This window comes from Puntigrus tetrazona, chromosome 4 (assembly GCF_018831695.1).
Source record: "Puntigrus tetrazona isolate hp1 chromosome 4, ASM1883169v1, whole genome shotgun sequence".
Taxonomy (NCBI): Eukaryota; Metazoa; Chordata; class Actinopteri; order Cypriniformes; family Cyprinidae; genus Puntigrus; species Puntigrus tetrazona.
In genome coordinates, this window is record NC_056702.1 from 26,951,160 (window position 1) to 26,969,758 (window position 18,599).

Here is an 18,599-nt window from a genome sequence, read left to right on the forward strand (position 1 = left end):
CTTGGTCTTTTCCCCTGGATTAGAAGATAGACAAATGCCTGTTTTTCCTGGAGATAGAGTTTACCTAATCCGATGCCATGGGTGTTTTCTAAGGCATCAAGTGGGTATTTGAAGTGACTGTTTTGTACTGGAGGAGACTAAAATATGAACAGTTCGTAGTATCTGTTCTGCCATCACTCTGTGTCTTTTTGGGTGATTCTAGTCTTGCTATGGACTATGTGCGTCGTGTGACTTTGTGACTTGGCTCTTCCCAACTTCCGTCACAGCGTGACTATAGATGCACAAAAGAAGTTCCCTGACCGGGAATCGAACCGGGCCGCGGCGGTGAGAGCGCTGAATCCTAACCACTAGACCACCAGGGATACGCTGATAGGTCAGGAACAAGCACAAAGCGTGCAGGACCCCGTCACGTCCACGGCTGAAAACTCTGGTACAAGCACAATCAGCTCAAGTCAGTGGGCCAGTGGCGCAATGGATAACCTGCGTCTGACTACGGATCAGAAGATTCTAGGTTCGACTCTCTGGCTAGCTCGCTTCTCTCTTTATTCCTTGCTGCCACCTGGGCAGAGAAAAACTTGTCAACTAAATCAAACTCAACTAATAATCCGCCACGTATACTATTCAAACTGCATCTCCATTTCAGGATAATTTCTCAATTTTGCCTCAATATCTGTTCTGCCATCAGTTTGGGTCTTCGGTAATTCTAGTCTTACTTCTTTTTTAAAATCACACAACAAAAGCTAAAGAACTCCTCTACGAAATCCAGCGGGCCGGCCACACGCATGGAAAATGGCCCAGAATCTACTCTTCAGTCTGTTCCCATATGGTCTAGCGGTGAGGATTCTGTTTTTCACCCAGGCGGCCCGGGTTCGACTCCCGGTATGGGAAGGCTGTTTTGCTTTTTGCTTCCTTCAAATCAAACTAGCAGTTGGTTCTTGAGAAGCTTCTTTCCACGGGGTCATTGGTCAAACTGCAGAAAGCTGAAAAGATGAGGTTCTGTACACGCTGTGTGCCTTTGATAGCTCAGTTGGTAGAGCCGGAGGACTGTAGTTAAAGGAGGTTGTTATCCTTGTTGTTAACGTTTCCGCCATGGCACGCCATTTGATTTTTGGGCGTGGCTTTTCCGAGCTTCCGTCACAGCGTGACCACGAGTTTTTTCTAAGGCACGAAGTGACTGTTTTGTCCTGGAGGAGACTATTATGAACAGCTCGTAGTATCTGTGTCTTCGGAGTAATTCTAGCCTTGCTTACTTTTAAATTCCACAACAAAGACAAAAAGACTTCTTTCCTGGGTCATTGGTCGAGCTGCTGAAAAATGTGGCCCAGAATCCGCCACACTCCTCCAACTGTTCCCATATGAATGCCTGTTTTTGACCTTTGGATACCATGGACGTTTTTCCAGCTTAGTCTTTTCCCCCTGGATTAGAAGATAGACAAATGCCTGTTTTCCTGGAGATAGAGTTTTACCTATCGATGCCATGGAGTGTTTTCTAAGGCATCAAGTGGTATTTGAAGTGACTGTTTTGTACTGGAGGAGACTAAAATGAACAGTTCGTAGTATCTGTTCTGCCATCACTCTGTGTCTTCGGTGATTCTAGTCTTGCTATGGACTATGTGTGATGTGACTTTGTGACTTGGCTCTTCCCAACTTCCGTCACAGCGTGACTGTAGATGGCCAAAAGAAGTTCCCTGGCCGGGAATCGAACCCGGGCCGCGGCGGTGAGAGCGCCGAATCCTAACCACTAGACCACCAGGGATACGCTGGTAGGTCAGGAACAAGCACAAAGCGATACAGGACCCCGTCCGTCCACAGCTGAAAACTCTGGTACAAGCACAATCAGCTCAAGTCAGTGGGCCAGTGGCGCAATGGATAACGCGATCTGACTACGGATCAGAAGATTCTAGGTTCGACTCCTGGCTGGCTCGCTCTCTTTATTCCTTGCTGCCACCTGGGCGCAGAGAAAAACTTGTCAACTAAATCAAACTCAACTAATAATCCGCCACGTATACTATTCAAACTGCATCTCAGTTTTAGGGATAATTTCTCAATTTGCCTCAATATCTGTTCTGCCATCAGTTTGGGTCTTCGGGTAATTCTAGTCTTACTTCTTTTTAAAATCCCACAACAAAAAGCTAAAGACCTCTCTACGAAATCCATGGGCGGCTACACGCATGGAAAATGGCCCAGAATCTACTCTTCCAGTCTGTTCCCATATGGTCTGGCGGTGAGGATTCCTGGTTTTCACCCAAGCGGCCGGGGTTCGACTCGGTATGGGAAGGCTGTTTTGCTTTTTTGCTTCCTTCGTCAAACTAGCAGTTGGTTCCAGAAACTTCTTTTCCCAGGGTCATTGGTCGAACTGCAGAAAGCTGAAAAGATGAGGTTCTGCTCACACACTGTGTGCCTTCGATAGCTCAGTTGGTAGAGCGGAGGACTGTAGCAAAGGAGGTTGTTATCCTTAGGTCGCTGGTTCGACTCCGGCTCGAGGGAGTTGTTTTTATCATGACCGCCATTTGATTTTTTGGGCGTGGCTTTTCCGAGCTTCCGTCACAGCGTGACCACAGGTTTTTTCTAAGGCACGAAGTGACTGTTTTGTCCTGGAGGAGACTATTATGAACAGCTCGTAGTATCTGTGTTCTCGGTAATTCTAGCCTTGCTTACTTTTTAAAATTCCACAACAAAGACAAAAGACTTCTTTTCCTGGGTCATTGGTCGAGGCTGCTGAAAAAAATGTGGCCCAGAATCCCGCCACTCCTCCAACTGTTCCCATATGAATGCCTGTTTTTTGACCTTTGGATACCATGGACGTTTTTCCAGCTTAGTCTTTTCTCCCTGGATTAGAAGATAGACAAATGCCTGTTTTTCCTGGAGATTGAGTTTACCTATCGATGCCATGGGTGTTTTCTAAGGCATCAAGTGGGTATTTGAAGTGACTGTTTTGTACTGGAGGAGACTAAAAATGAACAGTTAAGTAGTATCTGTTCTGCCATCACTTTCGGTGTCTTCGGTGATTCTAGTCTTGCTATGGACTATGTGTCGTGTGACTTTGTGACTTGGCTCTTCCCAACTTCCGTCTGGCGTGACTATAGATGGCCAAAGAAGTTCCTGACCGGAATCGAACCGGGCCGCGGCGGTGAGTAATCCGAATCCTAACCACTAGACCACCAGGGATGCGCTGGTAGGTCAGGAACAAGCACAAAGCGATACAGGACCCGTCCGTCCACAGCTGAAAACTCTGGTACAAGCACAATCAGCTCAAGTCAGGTGGGCCAGTGGCGCCAATGGATAACGCAGCGTCTGACTACGGATCAGAAGATTCTAGGTTCGACTCTGGCTGGCTCGCGCTCTCTCTTTATTCCTTGCTGCCACCTGCGCAGAAAAATTTGTCAACTAAATCCAAACTCAACTAATAATCCGCCGCGTGTACTATTCAAACTGCATCTCCATTTCAGTGTTCTCAATTTGCCTTAATATCTGTTCTGCCATCAGTTTGGGTCTTGGGTAATTCTAGTCTTACTTCCTTTTAAAATCCCACAACAAAAAAGCTAAAAATTACTCTCACGAAATCCGGCGGGCGGCCACATATGGAAAATGGCCCAGAATCTACTCTTCAGTCTGTTCCCATATGGTCTAGCGGTGAGGATTCCTGGTTTTCACCCAGGCGGCGGGTTAGAGCTCGGTATGTAGGAAGGCTGTTTTACTTTTGCCAACCGTCAAACTAGCAGTTGGTTAGCAGAAGCTTCTTTCCCTGGGTCATTGGTGAACTGAAAGCTGAAAAAATGAGGTTCTGCTCACATGCACGTGTGCGCCCGGTAGCTCAGTTGGTAGGCGGAGGACTGTAGCAAAGGAGGTTGTTATCCCTCCAGGTCGCTGGATTCGACTCGGCTCGAAGGTTGTTTTTTTACATGTGACCGTATTTGATTTTTGAGGCGTGGCTTTTCCGAGCTTCCGTCACAGAGCGTGACCACAGGTTTTTCTAAGGCAGTGACTGTTTTGTCCCTGGAGGAGACTATTATAGACAGCTCGTAGTATCTGTGTCTTGGGTAATTCTATAGCCTTGCTTACTTTTTAAAATTCCACAACAAAGAGACAAAAGCTTCTTTTCCCTGGGTCATTGAGTCGAGCTGCTGAAAAAATGTGGCCCAGAATCCGCCCTCCTCAACTGTTCCCATGAATGCCTGTTTTGACCTTTGGATACCATGGGCGTTTTCCAGTAGTCTTTTCCCCTGGATTAGAAGATAGACAAATGCCTGTTTTCCTGGAGATAGAAGTTTACTATCGATGCCATGGGTCATTTTCTAAGGCATCAAGTAGGTGTTGAAGTGACTGTTTTGTACTGGAGGAGACTAAAATGAACAGTTCATAATCATTTCTGCCATCACTCTGTGTCTTGGGTGATTCTAGTCTTGCTATGGACTATGTGTCGTGTGACTTTGTGACTTGGCTCTTCCCAACTTCCGTCACAGCGTGACTATAGATAACCAAAGGCCCCTGACCGGGAAATCGAAGCCGGGCATGCGGTGAGCGCGAATCTAATACTAGACCACCAGGATCGCTGATAGGTCAAGAACAAGCACAAAGCGATACAGGACCCGTCCACGTCCACAGCTGAAAACTCTGGTACAAGCACAATCAGTTCAAATCAGTGGGCCAGTGGCGCGATGGATACTTAGCGTCTGACTACGGATCAGAAGATTCTGAGTTCGACTCCTGGTATTAGCTCGCTCAGTCTTTATTCCTTGCTGCCACCTGGTAGCAAGAAAAAATTGTCAACTAATCAAACTCCAACTAATAATCCATACGTGTACTATTCAAACTGCATCTCCATTTCGGGGATAATTTCTCAATTTGCCTCAATATCATTCTGCCATCAGTTTGAGTCTTGAGGTAATTCTAGTCTTACTTTCTTTTAAATCCCACAACAAGCTAAAGACCTCACGAAATCCGCGGGCGGCCACCACGCATGGAAAATGGCCCAGAATCTACTCTTCAGTCTGTTTTCCCATAGTCTATAGCGGTGATTCCTGGATTTTCACCCAGGCGGCGGGTGCGACTCGATATGGGAGAGAACTGTTTTGCTTTTTGCTTCCTTAAATCAACTAACGATTGGTTGCCAGAAGCTTCTTTCCGAGGTCATTGGTCAAACTGCGAAAGCTGAAAAAGAAGAGTTGTTATCCTTAGGTCGCTGGTTAAACTCCGGCTCGAAGGAAGTTGTTTCGCCATGACTTCGCCATTTGATTTTTAGGCGTAGCTTTTCCCGACTTTCCGTCACAGCGTGACCACGGAGTTTTCTAAGGCAGAAGTAACTGTGTTTTGTCTGGAGAGACTATGAACAGCTCGTGATAAACATTATCTGTGTCTTGGTGAAATTCTAGCCTTGCTTACTTTTAAAATTCCACAACAAAGACAAAGACTACTTTTCCCTAGGTCACATTGAGTGAGCTGCTGAAAAAATGTGGCCCCAGAATCATGCACCTCCTCCAGCTGTTTATGCACTTAGATACCTGTTTTGACCTTTGGATGCCATGGGCGTTTTCCAGCAACGTCTTTACTAGTTAGAAGATAGACCAAGTACCTGTTTTCCTGGAGATAGAGTTTACCTATACGATGCCATGGTCTTTCTAAGGCATCAGTGAGTGTTGGTGACTATTTTGTGGAGGAGACTAAAAATAGACAGTTCATATCTTCTGCCATCCTCTGTGTCTTGGGTGATTCTAGTCTTGCTATGGACTATATGTCGTGTGGCTTGCAACGACTTAGCTCTTCCAACTTCCGTCACAGCGCGCAAATACTGAATGTAAAGTTCTGACAGAATCGAACCGGGCATAGGTCAAGGCGCGAATCCTTGGAACCTGGAATCGCTGATATGTTAGAACAGCACAAGCGATACCGGGACCGATCGTCCACAGCTGGCTGTTTCAAACACGTCGCTCAAATCAAGTGGAATGACCCGGTAACGATGGATAACGCGTCTGACATGGATCAGAAGATTCTAGAGTTCGACTCACAAGCTGTTTCCCGCTCTCTCTTTATTCCTTGCTGCCACCTGGGCGCGAGAGAAAAAACTTTCCAATCAGCTAAATCCAAACTCAACTAATAATCCTTGCGTATACTGTTCGACTGCATCTCAGATTTGAGATAATTTCTCAATTTGCCTCAATATCTATTCTGCCATCAGTTTGAGTCTTGAGATAATTCTAGTCTTACTTCTTTTAAAATCCCACAACAAAAGCTAAGACCTCCTAGAAATCCATGGACGGCCACTGCATGAAAATGACCGATCTTCACTTCAGTCTGTTCCACATAGTCTAGCGGTGAGGATTCCCTAGTTTTTCACCCAGGCAGCCAGTTGAAACTCGGTATGGAAGGCTGTTTTGCTTTGCTTCCTTAAATCAAACTAACAGTTGGTTCGCCAAACTCTTTTCCAGGAGTCATTGGTGAACTGCAGAAAGCTGGCGTGAGGTTCTGCTCACATGAGGCTGTGCCTTGATAGCTCAGTTAGTGAAAGCTGGAGGACACTTAGCAAGGAGGTTATTATCCTCAGGTCGCTGGTTCGACTCCAGCTCAGAAGGGTTATTTTCGCCATGACCGCCATTTGATTTTTGGGGCGTGGCTTTTCCGAGCTTCCGTCTGGCGTGACCACGGAGTTTTCTAAGGCACGAAGTGACTGTTTTTGTCTGAGAGACTATTATGAACAGCTAAATAGTATCTGTGTCTTGAATTAATTCTAGCCTTGCCCACTTTTAAAATTCCACAACAAAGACAAAAGACTTCTTTTCCCTGGGTCATTGGTCAGGCTGCTGAAAAAATGTAGCCCAGAAGATCCGCCACACTCCTCAACTGTTCCCATGAATGCCTGTTTTGACCTTTGGATACCATGGGTGTTTTTTCAACAGTCTTTCCTGGTTTAGAAGATAGACAAATGCCTGTTTTTCCTGGAGATAGAGTTTACCTTCGATGCCATGGAGTGTTTTCTAAGGCATCAAGTGGGTATTTGAAGTGACTGTTTTGTACTGGAGGAGACTAAAAATGAACAGTTCGTAGTATCTGTTCTGCCATCACTCTGTGTCTTCGGGTGATTCTAGTCTTGCTATGGACTATGTGTCGTGTGACTTTGTGACTTGGCTCTTCCCAACTTCCGTCACAGCGTGACTATAGATGGCCAAAAGAAGTTCCCTGACCGGGAATCGAACCCGGGCCGCGGCGGTGAGAGCGCGAATCCTAACCACTAGACCACCAGGGATACGCTGATAGGTCAAGAACAAGCACAAAGCGATACAGGACCCCGTCACGTCCACAGCTGAAAACTCTGGTACAAGCACAATCAGCTCAAGTCAGTGGGCCAGTGGCGCAATGGATAACGCGTCTGACTACGGATCAGAAGATTCTAGGTTCGACTCCTGGCTGGCTCGCTCTCTCTTTATTCCTTGCTGCCACCTGGGCGCAGAGAAAAACTTGTCAACTAAATCAAACTCAACTAATAATCCGCCACGTATACTATTCAAACTGCATCTCCATTTCAGGGATAATTTCTCAATTTGCCTCAATATCTGTTCTGCCATCAGTTTGGGTCTTCGGGTAATTCTAGTCTTACTTCCTTTTAAAATCCCACAACAAAAGCTAAAGACCTCTACGAAATCCGCGGGCCGGCCACACGCATGGAAAATGGCCCAGAATCTACTCTTCAGTCTGTTCCCATATGGTCTAGCGGTGAGGATTCCTGGTTTTCACCCAGGCGGCCCGGTTCGACTCCCGGTATGGGAAGGCTGTTTTGCTTTTTGCTTCCTTCACAAACTAGCAGTTGGTTCGCCAGAAGCTTCTTTTCCCGGGTCATTGGTCGAACTGCAGAAAGCTGAAAAAATGAGGTTCTGCTCACACACGTGTGCCTTCGATAGCTCAGTTGGTAGAGCGGAGGACTGTAGCAAAGGAGGTTGTTATCCTTAGGTTGCTGGTTCGACTCCGGCTCGAAGGAGTTGTTTTTCGCCATGGCCGCCATTTGATTTTTGGGCGTGGCTTTTCCGAGCTTCCGTCACAGCGTGACCACAGGTTTTTTCTAAGGCACGAAGTGACTGTTTTGTCCTGGAGGAGACTATTATGAACAGCTCGTAGTATCTGTGTCTTGGGTAATTCTAGCCTTGCTTACTTTTAAAATTCCACAACAAAAGACAAAAGACTTCTTTTTCCTGGGTCATTGGTCGAGCTGCTGAAAAAATGTGGCCCAGAATCCCGCCACACTCCTCCAACTGTTCCCATATGAATGCCTGTTTTTGACCTTTGGATACCATGGACGTTTTTCCAGCTTAGTCTTTTCCCCCTGGATTAGAAGATAGACAAATGCCTGTTTTTCCTGGAGATAGAGTTTACCTATCGATGCCATGGGTGTTTTCTAAGGCATCAAGTGGGTATTTGAAGTGACTGTTTTGTACTGGAGGAGACTAAAAATGAACAGTTCGTAGTATCTGTTCTGCCATCACTCTGTGTCTTCGGGTGATTCTAGTCTTGCTATGGACTATGTGTCGTGTGACTTTGTGACTTGGCTCTTCCCAACTTCCGTCACAGCGTGACTATAGATGGCCAAAAGAAGTTCCCTGACCGGGAATCGAACCCGGCGCGCGGCGGTGAGAGCGCGAATCCTAACCACTAGACCACCAGGGATACGCTGATAGGTCAAGAACAAGCACAAAGCGATACAGGTCCCCGTCACGTCCACAGCTGAAAACTCTGGTACAAGCACAATCAGCTCAAGTCAGTGGGCCAGTGGCGCAATGGATAACGCTGGCGTCTGACTACGGATCAGAAGATTTAGGTTCGACTCCTGGCTGGCTCGCTCTCTCTTTATTCCTTGCTGCCACCTGGGCGCAGAGAAAAACTTGTCAACTAAATCAAACTCAACTAATAATCCGCCACGTATACTATTCAAACTGCATCTCCATTTCAGGGATAATTTCTCAATTTGCCTCAATATCTGTTCTGCCATCAGTTTGGGTCTTCGGGTAATTCTAGTCTTACTTCCTTTTAAAATCCCACAACAAAAGCTAAAGACCTCTACGAAATCCGCGGGCCGGCCACACGCATGGAAAATGGCCCAGAATCTACTCTTCAGTCTGTTCCCATATGGTCTAGCGGTGAGGATTCCTGGTTTTCACCCAGGCGGCCCGGGTTCGACTCCCGGTATGGGAAGGCTGTTTTGCTTTTTGCTTCCTTCGTCAAACTAGCAGTTGGTTCGCCAGAAGCTTCTTTTTCCTGGGGTCATTGGTCGAACTGCAGAAAGCTGAAAAAATGAGGTTCTGCTCACACACCGTGTGCCTTCGATAGCTCAGTTGGTAGAGCGGAGGACTGTAGCAAAGGAGGTTGTTATCCTTAGGTCGCTGGTTCGACTCGGCTCGAAGGAGTTGTTTTTTCGCCATGGCCGCCATTTGATTTTTGGGCGTGGCTTTTCCGAGCTTCCGTCACAGCGTGACCACAGGTTTTTTCTAAGGCACGAAGTGACTGTTTTGTCCTGGAGGAGACTATTATGAACAGCTCGTAGTATCTGTGTCTTGGGTAATTCTAGCCTTGCTTACTTTTAAAATTCCACAACAAAAGACAAAAGACTTCTTTTCCCTGGGTCATTGGTCGAGCTGCTGAAAAAATGTGGCCCAGAATCCCGCCACACTCCTCCAACTGTTCCCATATGAATGCCTGTTTTTGACCTTTGGATACCATGGACGTTTTTCCAGCTTAGTCTTTTCCCCCTGGATTAGAAGATAGACAAATGCCTGTTTTTCCTGGAGATAGAGTTTACCTATCGATGCCATGGGTGTTTTCTAAGGCATCAAGTGGGTATTTGAAGTGACTGTTTTGTACTGGAGGAGACTAAAAATGAACAGTTCGTAGTATCTGTTCTGCCATCACTCTGTGTCTTCGGGTGATTCTAGTCTTGCTATGGACTATGTGTCGTGTGACTTTGTGACTTGGCTCTTCCCAACTTCCGTCACAGCGTGACCACAGGTTTTTTCTAAGGCACGAAGTGACTGTTTTGTCCTGGAGGAGACTATTATGAACAGCTCGTAGTATCTGTGTCTTCGGGTAATTCTAGCCTTGCTTACTTTTAAAATTCCACAACAAAAGACAAAAGACTTCTTTTCCCTGGGTCATTGGTCGAGCTGCTGAAAAAATGTGGCCCAGAATCCCGCCACACTCCTCCAACTGTTCCCATATGAATGCCTGTTTTTGACCTTTGGATACCATGGACGTTTTTCCAGCTTAGTCTTTTCCCCCTGGATTAGAAGATAGACAAATGCCTGTTTTTCCTGGAGATAGAGTTTACCTATCGATGCCATGGGTGTTTTCTAAGGCATCAAGTGGGTATTTGAAGTGACTGTTTTGTACTGGAGGAGACTAAAAATGAACAGTTCGTAGTATCTGTTCTGCCATCACTCTGTGTCTTCGGGTGATTCTAGTCTTGCTATGGACTATGTGTCGTGTGACTTTGTGACTTGGCTCTTCCCAACTTCCGTCACAGCGTGACTATAGATGGCCAAAAGAAGTTCCCTGACGGGAATCGAACCGGGCCGCGGCGGTGGAGAGCGCCGAATCCTAACCACTAGACCACCAGGGATACGCTGATAGGTCAAGAACAAGCACAAAGCGATACAGGACCCCCGTCACGTCCACAGCTGAAAACTCTGGTACAAGCACAATCAGCTCAAGTCAGTGGGCCAGTGGCGCAATGGATAACGCGTCTGACTACGGATCAGAAGATTCTAGGTTCGACTCCTGGCTGGCTCGCTCTCTCTTTATTCCTTGCTGCCACCTGGGCGCAGAGAAAAACTTGTCAACTAAATCAAACTCAACTAATAATCCGCCACGTATACTATTCAAACTGCATCTCCATTTCAGGGATAATTTCTCAATTTGCCTCAATATCTGTTCTGCCATCAGTTTGGGTCTTCGGGTAATTCTAGTCTTACTTCCTTTTAAAATCCCACAACAAAAGCTAAAGACCTCTACGAAATCCGCGGGCCGGCCACACGCATGGAAAATGGCCCAGAATCTACTCTTCAGTCTGTTCCCATATGGTCTAGCGGTGAGGATTCCTGGTTTTCACCCAGGCGGCCGGGTTCGACTCGGTATGGGAAGGCTGTTTTGCTTTTTGCTTCCTTCGTCAAACTAGCAGTTGGTTCGCCAGAAGCTTCTTTTTCCCGGGGTCATTGGTCGAACTGCAGAAAGCTGAAAAAATGAGGTTCTGCTCACACGCCGTGTGCCTTCGATAGCTCAGTTGGTAGAGCGGAGGACTGTAGCAAAGGAGGTTGTTATCCTTAGGTCGCTGGTTCGACTCCGGCTCGAAGGAGTTGTTTTTCGCCATGACCGCCATTTGATTTTTGGGCGTGGCTTTTCCGAGCTTCCGTCACAGCGTGACCACAGGTTTTTTCTAAGGCACGAAGTGACTGTTTTGTCCTGGAGGAGACTATTATGAACAGCTCGTAGTATCTGTGTCTTCGGGTAATTCTAGCCTTGCTTACTTTTAAAATTCCACAACAAAAGACAAAAGACTTCTTTTCCCTGGGTCATTGGTCGAGCTGCTGAAAAAATGTGGCCCAGAATCCCGCCACACTCCTCCAACTGTTCCCATATGAATGCCTGTTTTTGACCTTTGGATACCATGGACGTTTTTCCAGCTTAGTCTTTTCCCCCTGGATTAGAAGATAGACAAATGCCTGTTTTTCCTGGAGATAGAGTTTACCTATCGATGCCATGGGTGTTTTCTAAGGCATCAAGTGGGTATTTGAAGTGACTGTTTTGTACTGGAGGAGACTAAAAATGAACAGTTCGTAGTATCTGTTCTGCCATCACTCTGTGTCTTCGGGTGATTCTAGTCTTGCTATGGACTATGTGTCGTGTGACTTTGTGACTTGGCTCTTCCCAACTTCCGTCACAGCGTGACTATAGATGGCCAAAAGAAGTTCCCTGACCGGGAATCGAACCCGGGCCGCGGCGGTGAGCGCGCGAATCCTAACCACTAGACCACCAGGGATACGCTGATAGGTCAAGAACAAGCACAAAGCGATACAGGACCCCCGTCACGTCCACAGCTGAAAACTCTGGTACAAGCACAATCAGCTCAAGTCAGTGGGCCAGTGGCGCAATGGATAACGCGTCTGACTACGGATCAGAAGATTCTAGGTTCGACTCCTGGCTGGCTCGCTCTCTCTTTATTCCTTGCTGCCACCTGGGCGCAGAGAAAAACTTGTCAACTAAATCAAACTCAACTAATAATCCGCCACGTATACTATTCAAACTGCATCTCCATTTCAGGGATAATTTCTCAATTTGCCTCAATATCTGTTCTGCCATCAGTTTGGGTCTTCGGGTAATTCTAGTCTTACTTCCTTTTAAAATCCCACAACAAAAGCTAAAGACCTCTACGAAATCCGCGGGCCGGCCACACGCATGGAAAATGGCCCAGAATCTACTCTTCAGTCTGTTCCCATATGGTCTAGCGGTGAGGATTCCTGGTTTTCGCCCGGGTTCGACTCCCGGTATGGGAAGGCTGTTTTGCTTTTTGCTTCCTTCGTCAAACTAGCAGTTGGTTCGCCAGAAGCTTCTTTTTCCCGGGGTCATTGGTCGAACTGCAGAAAGCTGAAAAAATGAGGTTCTGCTCACACGCCGTGTGCCTTCGATAGCTCAGTTGGTAGAGCGGAGGACTGTAGCAAAGGAGGTTGTTATCCTTAGGTCGCTGGTTCGACTCCGGCTCGAAGGAGTTGTTTTTCGCCATGGCCGCCATTTGATTTTTGGGCGTGGCTTTTCCGAGCTTCCGTCACAGCGTGACACAGGTTTTTTCTAAGGCACGAAGTGACTGTTTTGTCCTGGAGGAGACTATTATGAACAGCTCGTAGTATCTGTGTCTTGGGTAATTCTAGCCTTGCTTACTTTTAAAATTCCACAACAAAAGACAAAAGACTTTTTTCCTGGGTCATTGGTCGAGCTGCTGAAAAAATGTGGCCCAGAATCCCGCCACACTCCTCCAACTGTTCCCATATGAATGCCTGTTTTTGACCTTTGGATACCATGGACGTTTTTCCAGCTTAGTCTTTTCCCCCTGGATTAGAAGATAGACAAATGCCTGTTTTTCCTGGAGATAGAGTTTACCTATCGATGCCATGGGTGTTTTCTAAGGCATCAAGTGGGTATTTGAAGTGACTGTTTTGTACTGGAGGAGACTAAAAATGAACAGTTCGTAGTATCTGTTCTGCCATCACTCTGTGTCTTCGGGTGATTCTAGTCTTGCTATGGACTATGTGTCGTGTGACTTTGTGACTTGGCTCTTCCCAACTTCCGTCACAGCGTGACTATAGATGGCCAAAAGAAGTTCCCTGACCGAATCGAACCGGGCGCGCGGTGAGAGCGCCGAATCCTAACCACTACTAGACCACCAGGGATACGCTGATAGGTCAAGAACAAGCACAAAGCGATACAGGACCCCGCCACGTCCACAGCTGAAAACTCTGTGTACAAGCACAATCAGCTTGCTTACAGTTTAAAATTGGCGCAAAAGACAAAAGACTTCTGACTCCTGGATCAGAAGATTCGAGGTGCTGACTCTGGCTGGCTGGCCCGCTCTCTTTATTCCTTGCTGCCACCTCCAACTGTTCCCATATGAATGCCTGTTTTTGACCATTTTTGGATACTCATGGACGTTTTGCCCAGCTTAGTCTTACTTCCTTTTAAAATCCCCCCTGGATTAGAAGATAGACAAATGCCTGTTTTTCCTGGAGATAGAGTTTCACCCACCTATCGATGCCATGGGTGTTTTCTAAGGCATCAGGCATCAAGTGGGTATTTGAAGTGACTGCTGTACTGGAGGATTTTTGTACTGGAGGAGACTAAAAATGAACAGTTCTGTAGTATCTGTTCTGCCATCAGGTCTGTGTCTTCGGGTGATTCTAGTTGTTTATGGACTATGTGTCATGTGACTTTGTGACTTGGCTCTTCCCAACTTCCGTCACAGCGTGACCACAGGTTTTTTCTAAGGCACGAAGTGACTGTTTTGTCCTGGAGGAGACTATTATGAACAGCTCGTAGTATCTGTGTCTTGGGTAATTCTAGCCTTGCTTACTTTTAAAATTCCACAACAAAAGACAAAAGACTTCTTTTCCCTGGGTCATTGGTCGAGCTGCTGAAAAAATGTGGCCCAGAATCCCGCCACACTCCTCCAACTGTTCCATATGAATGCCTGTTTTTGACCTTTGGATACCATGGACGTTTTTCCAGCTTAGTCTTTTCCCCCTGGATTAGAAGATAGACAAATGCCTGTTTTTCCTGGAGATAGAGTTTACCTATCGATGCCATGGGTGTTTTCTAAGGCATCAAGTGGGTATTTGAAGTGACTGTTTTGTACTGAGGAGACTAAAAATGAACAGTTCGTAGTATCTGTTCTGCCATCACTCTGTGTCTTCGGGTGATTCTAGTCTTGCTATGGACTATGTGTCGTGTGACTTTGTGACTTGGCTCTTCCCAACTTCCGTCACAGCGTGACTATAGATGGCCAAAAGAAGTTCCCTGACCGGGGAATCGAACTCCTGCCACGCGGCGGTGAGCGCGCGAATCTAACCACTAGACCACCAGGGAGTGACTGATAGGTTGTCACTGCGATACAGGAGACACGTCCACAGCTGAACACTCTGGTACAAGCACAATCTGCTCAAGTCAGTGGGCCAGTAATGGATAGCCTTGACTACTTTTAAAATTCCACAACAAAAGACAAAAGACTCTCTTTTCCCTGGGTCATTGGTCAGAGAGCTGCTGTCAAAAATGTGGCCCTAGAATCCCCACATACTCCTCCAACTGTTCCCATATGAATGCCAATTTTTGATCTGTTTGGATCACCATGGACGTTTTTCCAGCTTAGTCTTTTAAAATCCCTGGATTAGAAGAGAAAAGAGCCTAGACAAATGCCTGTTTTTCCTGGAGATAGAGCCCAGAATCTACTATCAGTCTGCCATATGGTCTGTTTTGAGGAGGCTGGTTTTCAAGTGGGTATTTGAAGTGACTGTTTTGTACTGGAGGAGACTAAAAATGAACAGTTCGTAGTATCTGTTCTGCGGGGTCACTGGTCGAACTGCAGAAAGCTGAAAAATGAGTGATTCTAGTCAGTTGGTAGAGCGGAGGACTGTAGCAAAGGAGGTTGTTATCCTCAGGTCGCTTGTTCGACTCGGCTAGCTGAGGAGTTGTTTTTCGCCATGACCGATTTGATTTGTGGCGTGGCTTTTCCGAGCTTCCGTCACAGCGTGACCACAGGTTTTTTCTAAGGCACGAAGTGACTGTTTTGTCCTGGAGGAGACTATTATGAACAGCTCGTAGTATCTGTGTCTTGGGTAATTCTAGCCTTGCTTACTTTTAAAATTCCACAACAAAAGACAAAAGACTTCTTTTCCCTGGGTCATTGGTCGAGCTGCTGAAAAAATGTGGCCCAGAATCCCGCCACACTCCTCCAACTGTTCCCATATGATGAATGCCTTTTTTTTGACCTTTGGATACCATGGACGTTTTTCCAGCTTAGTCTTTTCCCCCTGGATTAGAAGATAGACAAATGCCTGTTTTTCCTGGAGATAGAGTTTACCTATCGATGCCATGGGTGTTTTCAAAGGCATCAAGTGGGTATTTGAAGTGACTGTTTTGTACTGGAGGAGACTAAAAATGAACAGTTCGTAGTATCTGTTCTGCCATCACTCTGTGTCTTCGGGTGATTCTAGTCTTGCTATGGACTATGTGTCGTGTGACTTTGTGACTTGGCTCTTCCCAACTTCCGTCACAGCGTGACTATAGATGGCCAAAAGAAGTTCCCTGACCGGGAATCGAACCGGGGCGCGGCGGTAAGAGCGCCGAATCCTAACCACTAGACCACCAGGGATACGCTGATAGGTCAAGAACAAGCACAAAGCGATACAGGTCCCCGTCACGTCCACAGCTAAAAACTCTGGTACAAACACAATCAGCTCAAGTCAGTGGGCCAGTGGTGCAATGGATAACGCGTCTGACTACGGATCAGAAGATTCTAGGTTCGACTCCTGGCTGGCTCGCTCTCTCTTTATTCCTTGCTGCCACCTGGGCGCAGAGGAAAACTTGTCAACTAAATCAAACTCAACTAATAATCCGCCACGTATACTATTCAAACCGCATCTCCATTTCAGGGATAATTTCTCAATTTGCCTCAATATCTGTTCTGCCATCAGTTTGGGTCTTCGGGTAATTCTAGTCTTACTTCCTTTTAAAATCCCACAACAAAAGCTAAAGACTCTCTACGAAATCCATGGGCGGGCCGCCACACGCATGGAAAATGGCCCAGAATCTACTCTTCAGTCTGTTCCCATATGGTCTAGCGGTGAGGATTCCTGGTTTTCACCCAGGCGGCCCGGGTTCGACTCCCGGTATGGGAAGGCTGTTTTGCTTTTTTTGCTTCCTTCGTCAAACTAGCAGTTGGTTCGCCAGAAGCTTCTTTTTCCCGGGTCATTGGTCGAACTGCAGAAAGCTGAAAAAATGAGGTTCTGCTCACACGCCGTGTGCCTTCGATAGCTCAGTTGGTAGAGCGGAGGACTGTAGCAAAGGAGGTTGTTATCCTTAGGTCGCTGGTTCGACTCCGGCTCGAAGAAGGAGTTTTTTCGCCATGGCCGCCATTTGATTTTTGGGCGTGGCTTTTCCGAGCTTCCGTCACAGCGTGACCACAGGTTTTTTCTAAGGCACGAAGTGACTGTTTTGTCCTGGAGGAGACTATTATGAACAGCTCGTAGTATCTGTGTCTTGGGTAATTCTAGCCTTGCTTACTTTTAAAATTCCACAACAAAAGACAAAAGACTTCTTTTCCCTGGGTCATTGGTCGAGCTGCTGAAAAAATGTGGCCCAGAATCCCGCCACACTCCTCCAACTGTTCCCATATGAATGCCTGTTTTTGACCTTTGGATACCATGGACGTTTTTCCAGCTTAGTCTTTTCCCCCTGGATTAGAAGATAGACAAATGCCTGTTTTTCCTGGAGATAGAGTTTACCTATCGATGCCATGGGTGTTTTCTAAGGCATCAAGTGGGTATTTGAAGTGACTGTTTTGTACTGGAGGAGACTAAAAATGAACAGTTCGTAGTATCTGTTCTGCCATCACTCTGTGTCTTCGGGTGATTCTAGTCTTGCTATGGACTATGTGTCGTGTGACTTTGTGACTTGGCTCTTCCCAACTTCCGTCACAGCGTGACTATAGATGGCCAAAAGAAGTTCCCTGACGGGAATCGAACCCGGGCGCGTGAAGTGACTGCCGAATCCTAACCACTAGACCACCAGGGATACGCTGATAGGTCAAGAACAAGCACAAAGCGATACAGGACCCCGTCACGTCCACAGCTGAAAACTCTGGTACAAGCACAATCAGCTTCAAGTCAGTGGGCCAGTGGCGCAATGGATAAAATTCCCTGACTACGGATCAGAAGATTCTAGGTTCGACTCTGGCTGGCTCGCTGGGTCTTTATTCGAGCTGCTGCCACCTGTGGAGAAAAAACTTGTCAACTAAATCAAACTCAACTAATAATCCCCATATGAATGCCTGCCATACTATATTTGACCTTTGGATACCATGGATAATTTTTCCATTTGCCTCAATATCTGTTCTGCCATCAGTTTGGTCTTAGAAGTAATTCTAGTCTTGCCTTGTTTTTCCACAACAAAAGCTAAAGACCTTACGAAATCGATGCCACCACACGCATGGAAAATGGCCCAGAAGGCACTCTTCAGTCTGTTCCCATATGGTCTAGCGGTGAGGATTCCTGGTTTTCACCCAGGCGGAGGAGACTCCCGGTATGGGAAGGCTGTTTTGCTTTAGCTATCTGTGTCAAACTAGCAGTTGGTTGCCAGAAGCTTCTTTTTCCGGGTCATTAGTCGAACTGCAGAAAGCTGAAAAATGAGGTTCTGCTCACACGTGTGATCCTTGATAGCTCAGTTGGTAGAGCGGAGGACTGTAGCAAAGGAGGTTGTTATCCTCAGGTCGCTGGTTCCTCAAGGAAGTTGTTTTTCGCCATGGCCGCCATTTGATTTTTGGGCGTGGCTTTTCCGAGCTTCCGTCACAGCGTGACCACAGGTTTTTCTAAGGCACGAAGTGACTGTTTTGTCCTGGAGGAGACTATTATGAACAGCTCGTAGTATCTGTGTCTTGGGTAATTCTAGCCTTGCTTACTTTTAAAATTCCACAACAAAAGACAAAAGACTTCTTTTCCTGGGTCATTGGTCGAGCTGCTGAAAAAATGTGGCCCAGAATCCCGCCACACTCCTCCAACTGTTCCCATATGAATGCCTGTTTTTGACCTTTGGATACCATGGACGTTTTTCCAGCTTAGTCTTTTCCCCCTGGATTAGAAGATAGACAAATGCCTGTTTTTCCTGGAGATAGAGTTTACCTATCGATGCCATGGGTGTTTTCTAAGGCATCAAGTGGGTATTTGAAGTGACTGTTTTGTACTGGAGGAGACTAAAAATGAACAGTTCGTAGTATCTGTTCTGCCATCACTCTGTGTCTTCGGGTGATTCTAGTCTTGCTATGGACTATGTGTCGTGTGACTTTGTGACTTGGCTCTTCCCAACTT

The 18,599-nt window shown here is 46.5% G+C and overlaps 17 non-coding genes across 17 annotated transcripts; 14 read left to right on the forward strand and 3 right to left on the reverse strand.

Moving 5' to 3' along the window:
- Positions 1–1,684: 1,684 nt before the first annotated feature.
- Positions 1,685–1,756, reverse strand: trnae-cuc. Its single transcript has one exon. It is a non-coding gene; the product is annotated as a tRNA-Glu (tRNA).
- Positions 1,757–1,851: 95 nt separating this feature from the next.
- On the forward strand, positions 1,852–1,925 carry trnar-acg. The gene has a single exon. It is a non-coding gene; the product is annotated as a tRNA-Arg (tRNA).
- A 475-nt stretch (positions 1,926–2,400) lies between these two features.
- On the forward strand, positions 2,401–2,487 carry trnay-gua. Its single transcript is given in 2 exon segments — positions 2,401–2,437; positions 2,452–2,487. It is a non-coding gene; the product is annotated as a tRNA-Tyr (tRNA).
- A 4,682-nt stretch (positions 2,488–7,169) lies between these two features.
- trnae-cuc lies at positions 7,170–7,240 on the reverse strand. Its single transcript has one exon. It is a non-coding gene; the product is annotated as a tRNA-Glu (tRNA).
- Positions 7,241–7,336: 96 nt separating this feature from the next.
- On the forward strand, positions 7,337–7,409 carry trnar-acg. The gene has a single exon. It is a non-coding gene; the product is annotated as a tRNA-Arg (tRNA).
- A 281-nt stretch (positions 7,410–7,690) lies between these two features.
- Positions 7,691–7,761, forward strand: trnae-uuc. Its single transcript has one exon. It is a non-coding gene; the product is annotated as a tRNA-Glu (tRNA).
- A 121-nt stretch (positions 7,762–7,882) lies between these two features.
- Positions 7,883–7,969, forward strand: trnay-gua. Its single transcript is given in 2 exon segments — positions 7,883–7,919; positions 7,934–7,969. It is a non-coding gene; the product is annotated as a tRNA-Tyr (tRNA).
- A 1,136-nt stretch (positions 7,970–9,105) lies between these two features.
- trnae-uuc lies at positions 9,106–9,177 on the forward strand. The gene has a single exon. It is a non-coding gene; the product is annotated as a tRNA-Glu (tRNA).
- Positions 9,178–9,302: 125 nt separating this feature from the next.
- trnay-gua lies at positions 9,303–9,388 on the forward strand. Its single transcript is given in 2 exon segments — positions 9,303–9,339; positions 9,354–9,388. It is a non-coding gene; the product is annotated as a tRNA-Tyr (tRNA).
- A 1,306-nt stretch (positions 9,389–10,694) lies between these two features.
- trnar-acg lies at positions 10,695–10,767 on the forward strand. The gene has a single exon. It is a non-coding gene; the product is annotated as a tRNA-Arg (tRNA).
- A 475-nt stretch (positions 10,768–11,242) lies between these two features.
- On the forward strand, positions 11,243–11,329 carry trnay-gua. The gene is given in 2 exon segments: positions 11,243–11,279; positions 11,294–11,329. It is a non-coding gene; the product is annotated as a tRNA-Tyr (tRNA).
- Positions 11,330–12,110: 781 nt separating this feature from the next.
- Positions 12,111–12,183, forward strand: trnar-acg. Its single transcript has one exon. It is a non-coding gene; the product is annotated as a tRNA-Arg (tRNA).
- Positions 12,184–12,652: 469 nt separating this feature from the next.
- Positions 12,653–12,739, forward strand: trnay-gua. Its single transcript is given in 2 exon segments — positions 12,653–12,689; positions 12,704–12,739. It is a non-coding gene; the product is annotated as a tRNA-Tyr (tRNA).
- Positions 12,740–15,818: 3,079 nt separating this feature from the next.
- trnak-cuu lies at positions 15,819–15,889 on the reverse strand. The gene has a single exon. It is a non-coding gene; the product is annotated as a tRNA-Lys (tRNA).
- A 96-nt stretch (positions 15,890–15,985) lies between these two features.
- Positions 15,986–16,058, forward strand: trnar-acg. The gene has a single exon. It is a non-coding gene; the product is annotated as a tRNA-Arg (tRNA).
- A 285-nt stretch (positions 16,059–16,343) lies between these two features.
- trnae-uuc lies at positions 16,344–16,415 on the forward strand. The gene has a single exon. It is a non-coding gene; the product is annotated as a tRNA-Glu (tRNA).
- Positions 16,416–16,541: 126 nt separating this feature from the next.
- On the forward strand, positions 16,542–16,628 carry trnay-gua. Its single transcript is given in 2 exon segments — positions 16,542–16,578; positions 16,593–16,628. It is a non-coding gene; the product is annotated as a tRNA-Tyr (tRNA).
- The last annotated feature ends 1,971 nt before the right edge of the window (positions 16,629–18,599 follow it).